A 14,659-nucleotide genomic window follows, 5' to 3' on the forward strand; every position below is an offset into this window, starting at 1 on the left:
TGGTTGTGTCTCAAATGGATGCCCAGGTTCGACATCTTTCTTCAGTTCAGAGTTGATATTTTCCTTTGTTGTGATCATCCACACTCCTCAAAAATGCTTTTTACCTTGGATGATAATCTCTGTATTTGGGAAGTTCCTAGAGTGTATATCTCTGCCTTTGGAAGATAGGTTATATCTTACTGGTCCTAGATCTATGATAGTATGGGTAATTAAGGTGAATGGAGAGAAAAATACTAATTTTCTGGAAGTATGGAGAAATTGAGAAATAAATATTCCAATATAATGCCATTGAACACCAGGAGATTAATTATGTTGTTAAGTAGAAATTAATTTCCAGGAAGACATTTTAAGGGGAAAAATATCTTCCATGGTTTGAAATACAATGTGAGTATTGGCTAGAACTCTGGATTTGGGTTCAAGAAGACCTAAGTTCAAATTTTGCCTCAGCCACTTATTAGTTGTATGATCCCTAGATATGTCTCTTAACATCCCTGAGCCTCAGTTTTCTCATCTGTAAAATGTAGGTAATGATATGCCTACCTCACAGGATTTTATGAGATGAAATAGCATTGTGTATGGAAAGTGCTTTGAAAGTTTACACACACGCACACACAAACACATACACACACACACACACATGGAAAATGGAATATTCTGAAAGCCAGTTACATTTTGATGCCTTAATCACCATGATTTGTGTACACCTTTACTTAACTGTGCCTCCCATTAAATGGGAATTTCTCTACATGTAATAGGAACGTGATTTATTGAAGCTGACCCTAAGGGAAGATGACTATAAATTCTCTATTGGATAAGTAATAAAACAAACATTTCTGAGAGGTTTCAGAGTATATGCCCATGACAAATGACAAATTTTTCTATAGCAATTTCCCTGTATGCCCAGGAGTGAACAAATCATTGAGCTAGCACTTTAGCTCATTTTACTCAATTTTAAATCAAAGGCTGAAAGACACAAGGAGAAATAAAATATAGAACTAGTGTTTATATGTATGATCAGAATCTATTTGCATTTGTAAAATTGGGAAAGGTTTTCTTTTTTGTTTTGTTTTGTCTTAGTCCCCCTAACAAGATCACTGTTTTTTACCATTACATTTAATAAAAAAATGTTTCTTTTAAAACTAATAGGACTTGGAAGTAGAAGAGACCTTAGAGATTTTAGAGTGCCAATTGCCCTATTTTATACACAAAGAAATTGTAGTCCAATGAAATGAATTAACTTGTTTGACATGACAAACACAGTAAACCACAGAGGTACTAGAACAACCTAAATCTTCACCATGTTCCATCTAAACCATATCTGGTTTCTCTGAAACATTCTACATGTACTATCCACTATACCATAGGTCGAATTCTGCATTCTGAATGGATTTGCAAATTGGGGAGGGCATTCAGGGTCTGCATCAGCTTGCTAAAAGGAGGAGGAGGGAGCTGTTGGAGCATATGCACACAAACATGGGGAAGCTGCTCAACTGCATCGACAGGTACAACCCTGACAACCTGGCCACCCTGGATCACTGTGTGAAGACCCAGACCAAGGAGAATGCCTATGACCTGGAAGCCACCTTGGCCGTGCTCAAGCTATACCCATTCAATGTGGCCTTTTACCAGACACTAGTGACAGCCCCGATTCTGTTGAAGGCCCTTGCCAGTCTCCCCCACACAGACTTAACCCTGTGTAAACATGATTGACCAAGCTTGTCAAGAAGAGCAGCCCATCAGGTAGAACCATGAACCCTTACAGGCTTCCTGGAGTTCTGTCATTTTCAAGCATTCTGGTATGCCCTAGATAACAACATGGATTTCCTTCTCCTTAATAGCATTATGGGCTTTGAAGACTCAGTACAATAATTTATCTGCCACATTGTGGGCATCACATATCAACATAATAATCACTGGCTGCTGACTGTGATGTTGGGAGATCTGTCAGACAAGGAGTTGAAAGTATGGATTGTAGGGAGCCAAAAAGGCCTGATCCAGGATTCAGATAATTTTTGATAACCAGCTCCAAAGGATGTCCCCTGTGATGCAGCCTTTGAAGCTGGTTCCTGCTTCTTCTTTGTGATTTGGCTGCATTTAAAAGAACTTACCTGAGTACTGATATCAAAGATTCTGCCTTGTTCTAGGATTTTATCTAGAAGGTATTAAATCCTCATTAGATTAGACACATTCTGTCACATCCAGGAAATGATAAACTACCTGAACCTCCTGTACTAAATGATGATAAGAAAACTAGAGTTACATTCTTTTGTCTTTTGGCTCTATAAAAACCTTGTCCAAAGAATCAATAAATGGAGTTCTATCCTGAACTGCCCCTACTTCATCATTATCACATCTCTGAGCACACTTGGTGCTGGTAATGAGTGGCCCCTGGCAATGGATGAGCAAATATGGCGAAAGCTCCCACAAGGTAGGAAAGGTCTTTATTTGCAGCCAAGAAGAGAGTATCAAACCCAAGAACATTGTAGAAAAGAATGACTTTGAATGTTTCCAGAATCATGGCCTCCTCCCATTAACTATTTCCTCATGTCTCCTGTTTTCTGACTTCTGATACCCCTTACATACAGCCAGCTTCTTAAAAGCCCCTTCCTTCCTGAATAAAAAATAAAAATTGTGGGGGGAAAATACTTAAGTAAAAGATGCAAGAGGGCAGCTGCATGGTGCAGTGGAAAGAATTCTGGATCTGGAGTCAGAAAGACATCTTCTAGAATTCAAATCTAGTTTCAGACACTTAATAGCTAGGTGATCCAGGGCAAGTCACTTAACCCTGTTCACCTTAGTTTCTCATCTATAAAATAAGCTGGAGAAGGAAATGGCAAACCACTCCAGTATCTTTGCCAAGAAAACTCCAATTGGAGTCACAAAAAATCAGACATGACTGGAGCAACTGAATAGCCATAAAAAGATGCAAAAAAAAGATGATTCCTATGCTAAGTTTTAAAACTTTCTGTCACACTTTCTAAATCACACTTCCTAAAGACATGGTGTTCACTCCATTCAAAAAGTATGTATATTTTTTTCAAACATCGGGTATCAGTCGGCATGATGCTTCCTACTCCTTTCTCTCATGGTTAGCAGAATCTGGATGTTGCGATAATTTCAGTAAGGTTATTTTTGACCCCCAAGACAAAATAAGAAAATAGATCTTCAGGCTGCATCAGACTTCTTCTACTGTGCTGCCGTTCTTTATCCTAAAACCTCAAGCCAACTCTGGAATTCCTACATTGGAACCATCACTGTACCTCCGAGGCTCATCCCCCTGATTGGGTGGCTCTCTGAAAACCTCCATTTAAGGAGTTTGCCCAAGTCATGCTTATTTTATTCCTCTCCATGTTGTATTCTGGGGAGCACAGTAAGATACCTTCATTCAGATACCTTTTATTTTCCACTGCTTTTCCTTTAATGTGGTGGGTTTCCTATATTAAAATGTACATTCTTTGAGAACAGGAATTGGCTGTTTCTTTTTACTTGTATTTATATCCCAAGTTTAACACAGTTTTGGAAACAAAGTACATGATTAAATGCTTGTTGTCTTACTTGTTTCCTTTATCAAGAGGTGAGGGATTATGAATTTGGAAGGTCATATTTACTCTCAGAAGACGTTACTATGATAGAGCAGTTAGCTGATAGAATAGATGCACCCTTGGTCTTATAATTAGAAATATCTGAGTTAACACCCTGCTTCAGATTCTTCCTTAGCTATGTGACTTTAAGCAAGTCATTTCAATTCTCTCAGCTTCAATTTCTGCACATGAAAAATGAGGATAATAGTACCTACTATCTTGTTTTGTGATGATCAAATAAGATCATACTTAAATATTAGTGATAATTAATAAGCAAAGCATTTCAGAGCCTTAAAAAACAGTACATTAATTCTTGCCATTATCACTGAGATTATTAGATGGTTTATTTTGCTAATCTTTTTGTACCTTTTTTCTATTTTTAAAATCTTGTCTAAAAGAAAAGATTGGTAATGGATCAATAGTTAGATAAACGTATTTGGAAATGGATGTGATTTATAAAAAAATATCTCCAATTCAAAAATTATTTTGCAAGTTAGAAGGGGAAAAAGGAAGAGAAAGAGAAGGAGGAAGAGGATGAAATGAAGGAGAAGAAAGAAGGAAACAATTTTATCTTCTTATTTATCTTTTATGTGCAAAGGCTTATATTGTTCTGATAATTTCAGTATGGAAATGATATTATTTTCAAAGTCAATCCATATAAATAAGGTTATTTTTAAAACCTTTAAAAAGTAGATATTTTAAGAAAATTTTAATATTATATTTTGGGGTTGTACTTTTTGAATATAGACACAGCATTCAAAAAATAAGAAACTAACAATATATCATAGACCTGTTAAATGATTTAGAATAGTATAATAAGGCTTTTTTCCCCACATGTAGGAATAATGCATTTATCTCAAGAGGAAGCAAAATAGACATCTTTAGCTTCTACTACCATTACCCTTTTCCAAGGGAGGCGTTAATTCTTCCTGGGAGGGGAAGCAAGAGGTTAGAGACAGAAATTTGGTCAGTCTACTCTGCTCAGAGATAGGGTCAAAGGACTAGAATTATCCCTATCTGTTCTGTTAAATGTTGCTAGTTTAGGGGATTTGGTTTTTGATTCAAGCCAACTTCTGATTCCTGATTCAGTAATTTGGGGAGGACAACCCAAGCTTTTCTAGGGAAAGAAATTTATAGATTCCACAAAGTTAGTGAGTCTCCACTTGTGATGAGATGTGTGTGGCTTAAAAGGAGACAGAACAGACATCTCTAATCTGTTCTTCCCCCAAGGGAAGATCTTCAATCCTGCCCAAAAGGGCAAGCAGAAAGTTGGGTATTCTCCTCAGAGAGAAGGTGTACTGGGCTAGAAGTATATCTATCTGTCCCCTCAACTTTGGTTTTTATTTTTGTTTTGTTTTTTTTTCTAGGCAATATTATTAGGTTTTATATAACTTTTGGTTGCTTTGCCATTTGGGGAAGAAGAGGGACCTTAAACTCTATATTCAACCCTACCCCTATCCCACCTAATACCAGCTCCACAATGAACGCACAGAGAATAGGAAAGAAACCCATTCGTCAAAATTATAGTGAAACAGAAATCAGAGAAGGTATACACTGGTAACTCAATTCAACCAAAAGAAAGGGTTCTGGAACACTTCTAAGAGTAAATTCTCTGAAATCTCTAGAGTAGCAAATTGGGAATAGGAACATGCTGTAGACTACCTGTTCCTCTCATTTTGCCCAAGTCTTTTTCTTCAGTAACATGAAATCTTCTTCTATCTTCTCTTATTTACAACTGGAAACCATGAACACACAAAGTGACCCAATGCACAAAGAAGACTGGAAGCTTGACCAGTCCCAAATGGAACTGGCTCTGGAGTGTCCCAAAAGGGACTGTGAAAGGCTGAAACTTTTACCCTCTCACCTAGGGGCTCTCACATAGGGCAGGATTTTCATTTCCACAAATAAGGACAAAGTGTATGGACTTTGTTTATATGGACAAGTATGTATGGACTTTGGGATAGGTATTATACTTTCTATTCAAGGCTTGACTCCTTTCTGACTCAATACTAGTTCTACAATGATCACAAATATGAAGTATCAAATAAACCCACTTTCCATCTCACTAACAAAAATGGAAATCAGAGAAAGTACTCATAGGACAATACATACCAGACAATATAAAGTGAAACAGTTCTCTTTTTGGGAGGGAGGTACCTCAGTTCAACCAAGAGAGAATCTTAGATCTCCCTCAAGGAAGAGTTCCTGGACTTTCCAGTGTAGCCAGCTGGGGACAGTGACATGATAGAGATTGACATGTCTTCTCAAGTTTGCTTCTTCCCAGATTTTTTCCCCCTTCAGCAACCTGAAGTGGGAGGGGCACCATCGCTCACATTTGGAAGTCAGAAGTGTACCTGAAGCTCAAAAAAAATGAAGAGACCTGAGGAGACTGGCTACCTCAAAGAGGATAACACAAGTAAGGAGCTCGAAGATGTCCTCTCTCTCACTCTCACCAGCTCTGCTTCACTCCTCACACAGATGCAGGGAACTGATCTCCAATAGTAAAGGAGTTCTACTACAATGGGCTTTAGGACTCAAGTTACATCAGTAAAATAAATCTCCTAATCCTAAAAGGGATATAGATATACCCTATACATGAATTACATAGGGAGTAGAAGGGCTAATATTTTCTCTTTTTCCCCTTTTTAAAAATTACTGAAACTTAAATACACAATAAGAAAAAAAAACATATCATAAACTTAAATATAATAAGAAAAGGGGAAAAAGTATATCACAGACACAGCAAAATGTGAGAGGATTCAAAATATATAACAAATTGTCATTTCAAGAAAGCTTATATAATAACTACTACACATTGTGTTGAGAGTTGTCCATCTTTTCTTTACTTCTATGTTTTCTTTTGTTCTCTGTTGTGTACTTTTTACTTTGTTCTTTCCCCCTTTCCTCCCTCCTTACCTGAAGGCTACAATTAAGTGTAAATATATTTGTGTAGAGACATAGATGTATAGATACACATAATAAATGCATGCATACATACGTACATACAAGGACATATGCTTTTCCTAACAAATTCTGTTTCTGATCTTTTTTTTATGTTTGTGCATATATCTTACTTCCTTTCCCCCCTAATTCTCCTACTTTATTTCTACCCTCTACCATCACCTCCAATCACTTAACCTAGACCCCCTCCAAGGATACTGACCTTATCTTCCCCTTCCCTTGAATCTAAAGACTCTTCTATACCCCCTTTTGACCTACTCAATCACCCTCCTTCTAGAGATCTCTCCCTTACCTTCTTGCCCCTTTCTATCCCCTAGGACTTTATTTCTTTCAGAATTTAGATGACTTTTATACACCTCTAGACATATATGTATTGTTCTCTCCTGTATCCATTTGTCATATGAAAGTAGGTTTCCAGAATCACTTGCCCTCCTCCTCCATCTAATTTCTTTTTGTATAAAACAAAGTCCTGAAAGTCTGACAATTCATTAAATATCTTTTTTTCATTAAGTATTTTGCTCAGTTTTGCTGGGTCTGATATTTTCATTTGGAACCCCAATTCTTTTGCTCTTCCATATATAGAGTTCCAAGACTTGTGGTCTTTTACTATCACCACTGCTAGGTCTTTTGTGATTCTAATTGTAGCACTCCCATATTTAATTTTTGTCTCATTTCTCATAACATTTTAGCATTGAGCAGGAGGTTTCAGAATAGACTGTATTATTCCTGCAGGTTTTCTTTATAGGATCTCTCTCAGGTGGTTATTGGTGGATTATTTTTTTCTATTTCTGTTTTCCCCTCTAGTTCTAAGAGTTGCAGATAATTTTCTTTAATTCTTTTTTGTATTATTGTATCAAGATTTTTTTTTGTACCTAGCTTTAAGGTAGTACAATTATTCTGTTCTCCAGATCATTTATTTTCCTTATTGTCTTCTATTTTTTCATTCTTTTTATTTTTGTTTTATTATTCCTTGACTTCTTATACCTTTGTTGGCTTCCCCTTGCTCAATACTGATTTTCAAGGAGTAATTTTCTTCCTTAAGATTCTGGATCTCCTTTTCTAATTGGTTGACTTTCTTTTTATGATCTTATTTTTCTTGGATTGTTCTTATTTTTCTTTAGTTTTTCCTCAATTTCTCTCATTTGCTTTTTAAAGTCTCTTTAAAGTTCTCCTATAAATTCAAGCAGGTGACCATTTGACATTACTCTTTGGGTGTAGAAGAGTGTTTCTATGTTTCACTTTCCTGTTCTGAAGATAAACCCTGGTCTTTTCTGTTCCATAGTAACTCTCTACAGTGGAATTTTTTTCTCCGTTGCCTATGCATTTATCTTTTTTTCTTTGTAGTAGTTCAGTTTTTATAATCATGTTACATATGTTTATAATCATACCTCTAGGGTATGAAGAATGGTGTCTTGGGCCTCAAATCTGAAGCCAAGATTTCTTGCCTCCTTTAAGTTTCCACAACTAGTGGCATCCACACCCTACTTTTTCTTCACTTACCAGGCCTCTGTGCTGGATCCTTCTTGCTCCCACTTCCTCTCCAGAGCACATCTGGGTCTGGAATTCCTTGTCAGCAAAGGTTCCCTCGATCTTCCTTGCCTCAGATGCCCAACACCCCTCACTGTCCTAGGGGTAAAAGCTCCTGCAATTGGGGCCAAGGCAGCCTCCCAACACAGCTAACCCTAAAGTTTACCACTTGTTTAAATGAACCAGAGACCTTAGGCTGAAAGTGTTAACTATTCAAAGGACTAAACTTCATTTGCTACTTTTTTCCAGATATTCTCCAATTTTCATAGGAGGGCACAAAATCAAATTCTTATTTATCTTTACTACTCAATATTTCCTTGGAAATGCTATTTCCTTTATTTTGTGGGGGAAAATCTTGAGAGCTTGGAATTTTCTAACCCACTGTGTCATCTTTCCAGAATCCTCTCAGTGAATATTTTCTCTTAAGAAATTTCCTTATAACCATTAAAAGCATTTAACATAATATTTAACATAATTTCATTGGCCTAAATGCTGAATTCAAGTTTGTTGTTATTGTTAAGTCAATTGGATTCTGTATGACTTTTCATATAGATACTGGAGTGTTTTTCTTATTCCCTTCTAGAACTTATTTTACAGATGAGAAAACTGAGTCGAACAGGGTTAAGTGACTTGCTCAGTATCACACAGCTAGTAAATGTCTGAGGCTAGATTTGAACTTAGGACCATGACTCTTGCAAGACCTGGCACTCGATCCACTGAGCCATCTTGCTGTCCTCAAGTTCAAGCTAGAACAATTTTAAAACAAGCAAGCAAATGAAATATCATTTGTCTTATGCATTTGAAGGTCTAAATAGAGATTAGAATTGTAGGGCTTTAGAGAAGAATTTCTCATTTAGTGTTGTTCAAAGTATGATCTATTTACCCTTAAGGATTTCATGAAATCTAAACTATTTTCATAAGAATGTTAAGTTGTTTTAATTTCTAATACTGTGAAAATCTAAGCTATAGCCCACATAAAGAAAGCTTGGGAGAGGGTGTCTTCAACAATTTTTAAGAGTGTAAAAAGATCTTGAGATAGATAAGTCTGAGGACCACTCCCCTACGTTATCTGATTTCCTTGGTTTTCTTGACAACATCAAGGAGCAGTTTAAAAAAGAAGTCATGACAAGGCAACCAAAGAAGTGTAGAGGTAGGGATGAGAGGGTGGTGTGGGTACTGATTGTTTGACTAAAAGTCTCATCTTTATTTTTTTAACAGCCATATGTTAGAAACATATTCTTTCCCTTTCTATCTCTCCTTTAAGTTATTTTGGACCTATAGAAAAGGCAAAGGGATGTGAAGTACAGATATTTCATAGGTAGCTTTGTAATTATGGTAAAGCAAGTGAAATATGCTGCACATTAGACGTTTATTTTTCCTTCCCCATCAGACTTTAATGTGATAGGTCAGCACTGAGCACTTTTTCAGAGAAAGAAGAATACTCTCAAAATCCATAATACCCATCCTTTTTCAAGAGTATTTGTTGTCCTTAAGGCACAGAGCAGGTGACTACCACAATAGACTTGTAAAAAACTCTTCCAGAAGATAAAGGTGGGGAGCACTTGTTTTACTCACTTATCAACATGATTCCTTGCCCTAGCTCACTTAGTCATCACTTCCCCTTAATTCAATGATAGAAAATACAAGTCTTTTTTTTTGGGGGGGGGGAGATGGAAAGGTTAATACTTTAATTTAGTTGACTGCTTTCTCATCTGGCTAGGGAGTGGATGAATTTAGCTGACTTTTTTTAAAGTAATTAACTCCTTGCTTAAATACAACTCTGTTTTATTCTTCCTCCCAAGCACAACAAATAAATAATGAAATGAAATATCCAGCATTTCTTTCAAAAGACCTCTAAATAAATTGTGGGCAGAACAACCTCATAGTCTATCAAACAATAAAGGGCCAATATTCCTCAAAAAACAATTCTGCTTAAAAACCAAAAAATCACAATGGTACAGATCAGATTTCTAGTGTTATGTTCAGAAAAATGTCACTTCATCTTCAAGCCTTTAGAGTCAGCTTTACAATTTTACCCTTCATTCAAGGCCCTGTTTAAATGCGATTTTTTTTTGCCAGGAAGCTTTCTGGGATCTCAAGAGCTTGACGGGATTCTTCCCTCCTGCAGATATTTTCAGAATACTTTTCTTGTTTGTATATATATGGTGCATGTGTGTGCATTTCTTGTTGTTCGGCCTTTCTTCTTGAAGAGGACTATAATATCAGTTTAGGTGATATTGTGAATTGAATTTACATGAGGGAAGAGCTGTACAAATTTAACAACCTCACTTTCTCATCCAAAGCCATCTGGGTTCAGTAGCCAGGTGTAGAGCAGGAAGGTTGGGAATGATACACTGTGAGGGACCTTGGCCTTTTCAAGTTAAGGTACTTAATAGATCTCAGTTAGACTGAGACTACACTCTTCATTCAGTGATTAACCCAGAGAATGGCTTCTTTACCCAGTGAACAAAAATCTGATCTGGGAGGGGAAGACCCTCATGGCAATGGGCCAAAACAGAAACAATTGCTATTTACATGCATTCTGAGCCAATCAAAGTCCAAATAAAGATCAAGTAGGACTTGGCCGATACCTATGGTAGGCCAATCAATGAGAGACTAAGTGATTCAGGTTTAAGGCTGGTCTTTAAGAATGAAAAAAAAAAGTTCCAGAGATTAAAATTTACATTCCCTTTGGGCAGAGCACCCACTGGTAAGGATGTGATACCTTATGTGGACAAAGGAAAGGGAGGGAGGAAGAAAGGAAGGAAGGAAGGAAGGAAGGAAGGAAGGAAGGAAGGAAGGAAGGAAGGAAGGAAGGAAGGAAGGAAGGAAGGAAGGAAGGAAGGAAGGAAGGAAGGAAAGTTGTGTTTCCCAGATGGCCAGTTCCAGTCTACTCACAGAGGTTGTTGTTTATCTTTCATTCTCAAAGAGGACAATGGCATCAGAGAAGTGATACAATGACATGTGTATTGTATGTGTTGTATGTTTATATAAATTTTTCCCATGTAGGTTAGCCTAGATGGATCTGTATAAATGTGGTTTATAAAGAAACATGAATAGATAGCTCACTTTCCACCCACATTCTCCAAGAGAGACTTTGAATTCCGTCAAGAGGGAAACATGATCTTTGGTCAAAAGTTGTTTGTTCTTCTCAGAGAGGAGCTACTAGGCTAGAATTACGTTTAATTTCTTCCCTAAATATTATTAATCTAAGGAAAATATTTTTTTGGTTCAAGCTATACTTCTTATTGCTGTCTCATGAAAGAGAAAGAGTACCCTAAAGTGTGTGTCCAATTCCCTTCCTAAAAGTGCCCATTACACATAAAGCATATTTAACAAATAGATGATGAACACAATTATCCAAACTCATAGCAAATAGAAATCTGAGAACTTATAGAGACAAGTATATGACAGATAATATCTATATGGGATGAAGCTTACATACTGGGAGCAAGATCTCTTTACCTATCTAACCAGAAGAGAGTACCAGATCTCACTCAAGGCGAAAACCCCCAAAGTCCCCTAGAGGGTGTTATACTGGAGACATGACTGAGGTGCCACTGACTCCTCTACATGTTAGTTTCTTCCCAGAGACTTTCTCTCCAGAAACCTCTCTTTGAATAAAACATAGAACCATGTATCTTCTCTCCCAATGTTGGAAGCAAGAAGACCTCTTTGTCTCCCAAACTCTCATCAAATCTACCCTTAGCGTATGCTTGGAGCATCAATTAATTGATCTCCACTAATGCAAAATATCATATGCAAATCAGCATTGAGCCTTTCTTTATCCTTATATTTCATTTTGCATTCTAGATAGCTTTTTTAACCTATCAATTGCTAGTTGAGAAACTCCTTGACAACAGAGACTATGCATTGAGATATTTTCAAGTTCACTCATTATACCTTAAGAGTTTGAATATCATAACTTAATACCCATTTATTCACATGTAAAATTGGGATAACAAATATTTACATGAGCTACCTCATGGGGTTATTGTGAACACCAAATTAAATGACAAATACACATAAAGGGCATTGTAAAAAGGAAAACATAATCTAAATTTAAACAATTATTATCATCATTATTATTTAATTTTGTAACTCCTTCAGCACCTACCTCAGAATTTTTTTAAATAGCAAGAGCTTAATAAAGGTTGAATATATAATGAATGAAAATAGTTCAGAAGCAATATGGTAACACAATATGATTACTTGAATGAAGGGAGCTTTCAAGTAGATAATTACAAAAGAAGAGCCAAAGATCTCATATGATTAACTGTGTCCCTCATGGTTAATGGAAAGAATATTGGTTCTTTCTGCTAGGAGGGACCTGGATTTGAAACCTGTCTCCGACATTATTTACTGAAAACTTTTCTGAAAACTCAGCTTCTCATCTGCATAATGGAGGTAATTAAGACTGCCTACTATTGTTTTAAAATGATATGTATATATGGATATACATTCATACATCCATATGAAGAATTTTGCAAAAGTGAATATATTATATACATATTGTTTGTAGTTAAGTATACCTTTGAGAAACACAAATGATTTTATATGATATGCAGAAATGGGACAAGTGAGAATGACAAAAAGTACATTGGAAAATATGATCCACAAGTAAGAACTCAGAGAGGCCAAACACAGGTGGACATGTACAATATCTTATACATAGTGTTGCAAGATTATATTATTCTATAATATGAATCTTTCCTTTGAGAAATGAATATGAAGGTGATAGACATGGCAGACACTGAAAAATACATCACTGTAAAATAAAATTGATTCTACTTTAGCAGGAAAGAAATGACTTGCTCCTGATGTGGAAATCATTGTTAAATAAAAATCTGTACAAATCAAACAACCACTAAAATACCTATTTAAATTAGTTATTGACATCAAACATGGGTAAGAGTTCTAGGAAAAAATATAGACAATGATTTTAGAAATTTCATACCAAAATTTACATAACATATCAATTGCCTTTTGAGGAGGCAAATAGAGAGTGTAATCTGTAGGTGCTATACTCATCAAGCACTTTGCTGACTTGCCAAAGGGAAAGATACTCTGGCAGTAAAGGACAATACTGGTAAAAGACATAAAATTGTTGTATGGAAGCATGGTGAAAGATTAGTAATATCATCATTTGATAAAACAGTAAGAAGCTTTAAAGAGAGTTGTAATGGTAAAGGAATTTAAATATCCCCTTGTATTGGCTTGGTTTTCAGGTTCAGTGTTAAGACTCAGAGGTTGTGAAACCTAAGGTAGGATGAACTTGTTGATAATGAAGGAGTTACCCACTAACAGGGTTAGGGTTGCTCTGGAAACCCCAAAATACCAACACGCTGGATCCTGCTCAATGAATTTGACTCAAGTCTTCTCTCAGCCGAAGAAAAGTAAAGTTTATTAAAAGTTCACTTCTATCAGACACAGAGTAGTCTGTGCTAGGTCATTCTATGGTGCTCTCTGTCTTCCATGGCACTCTCACAAACATAAAGACAGGATGGGGTCTTATAAACAGAAAGTTGTGGGAGGAATCTAGCGATGGTGTAGGGAAGGAATTTGGGGAGGGTCTTCAGGAGGAATTAATGAAGTCAAGGAGTGATTAAAGGTGGGAAGTCCCTGGAGGCCACTTGGAGACCACAAACAGTGGTGGTCTAGGCCAGTTCAAGGGTGGGTCAATAGGGTAGAAAGTCTAGTAAGTCTAGTAATAGAGGGTGGGAAGTCTAGTAACAGACTTGCCTCATGCAAATGCATTATCAAATGATTTAATGATGATTTAATCAGAGTTCAAGGGCCCATACCTCAAGGACTCAAGGAGAGCTGGAGGGGGCTCCCAGACCCCATACTTCATCAATGAGAGGGGGCTGGACTAGGAGGAGCTGGTGCCCTGTATAGGGAGGGGCCCAAGCTGAGAAAGGCCAGAAGAAATTACAGGAGAAGCACTATGGAGGCAGAGAGAGAGCTGCCAGGAATGAGGATGCTGGGAGAGAGAATTGCTGGGGGCCAGAGTTGCTGAGAGAGAGAGAGAACTGCCAGCCAAAACTGCCAGGATTGCTGAGGGCCCATTGGAGCTGCTCAGGACTTTTGAGAACTGCCACCTGGGGCTTCCAATAACCAAGGATGCACTGTAGTGCCCCTACTATGTCTGCCTGTTTTGATGTTACTTCGTCAGATTTGTTTGTTGATAGAGGCCTCGGACCTTGTTGGGCCTAGATTGATTTCACAGGCAGATGTGTTTGAACTGAGAACTTACTAAATTATTGAGTTACTCTGTATTTTGATTTTCTCTTTTCTGTGAATATTTTGCTTTAATTTGTTACTGAATATATGGAGAGTTTCTATGCTCGTCATAAGAAGCCAGAAATTGTTTTTGCTTAGTATTACAAGAGTTTAATGAGAAACAGAAACATGTCAAGTTTTATTGAAGGTACAAAGGGAGTCCAACTTCAAGAACACAGCATGCAAACAATTCTTCACAGGAGGAGGAGAAAAAAAGAATAAGAAGAGATGAAGAAAGAAAAAAGACAGGAAGGAAGGAAGGAAGGAAGGAAAGAAGGAAGGAAGGAAGGAAGGAAGGAAGAAAGGAA

At 37.0% G+C, this 14,659-nt stretch overlaps 1 pseudogene; it reads left to right on the forward strand.

The window, feature by feature from the left end:
* The first annotated feature begins 1,473 nt into the window (after nt 1-1,473).
* On the forward strand, nt 1,474-2,534 carry LOC138169920 (eukaryotic translation initiation factor 3 subunit K pseudogene; annotated as a pseudogene).
* The last annotated feature ends 12,125 nt before the right edge of the window (nt 2,535-14,659 follow it).

This window comes from Petaurus breviceps, unplaced genomic scaffold (genome assembly GCF_028583685.1).
Source record: "Petaurus breviceps papuanus isolate PSGF00001 unplaced genomic scaffold, PetGlider_PUasm1.0 38, whole genome shotgun sequence".
Lineage (NCBI taxonomy): Eukaryota > Metazoa > Chordata > Mammalia > Diprotodontia > Petauridae > Petaurus > Petaurus breviceps.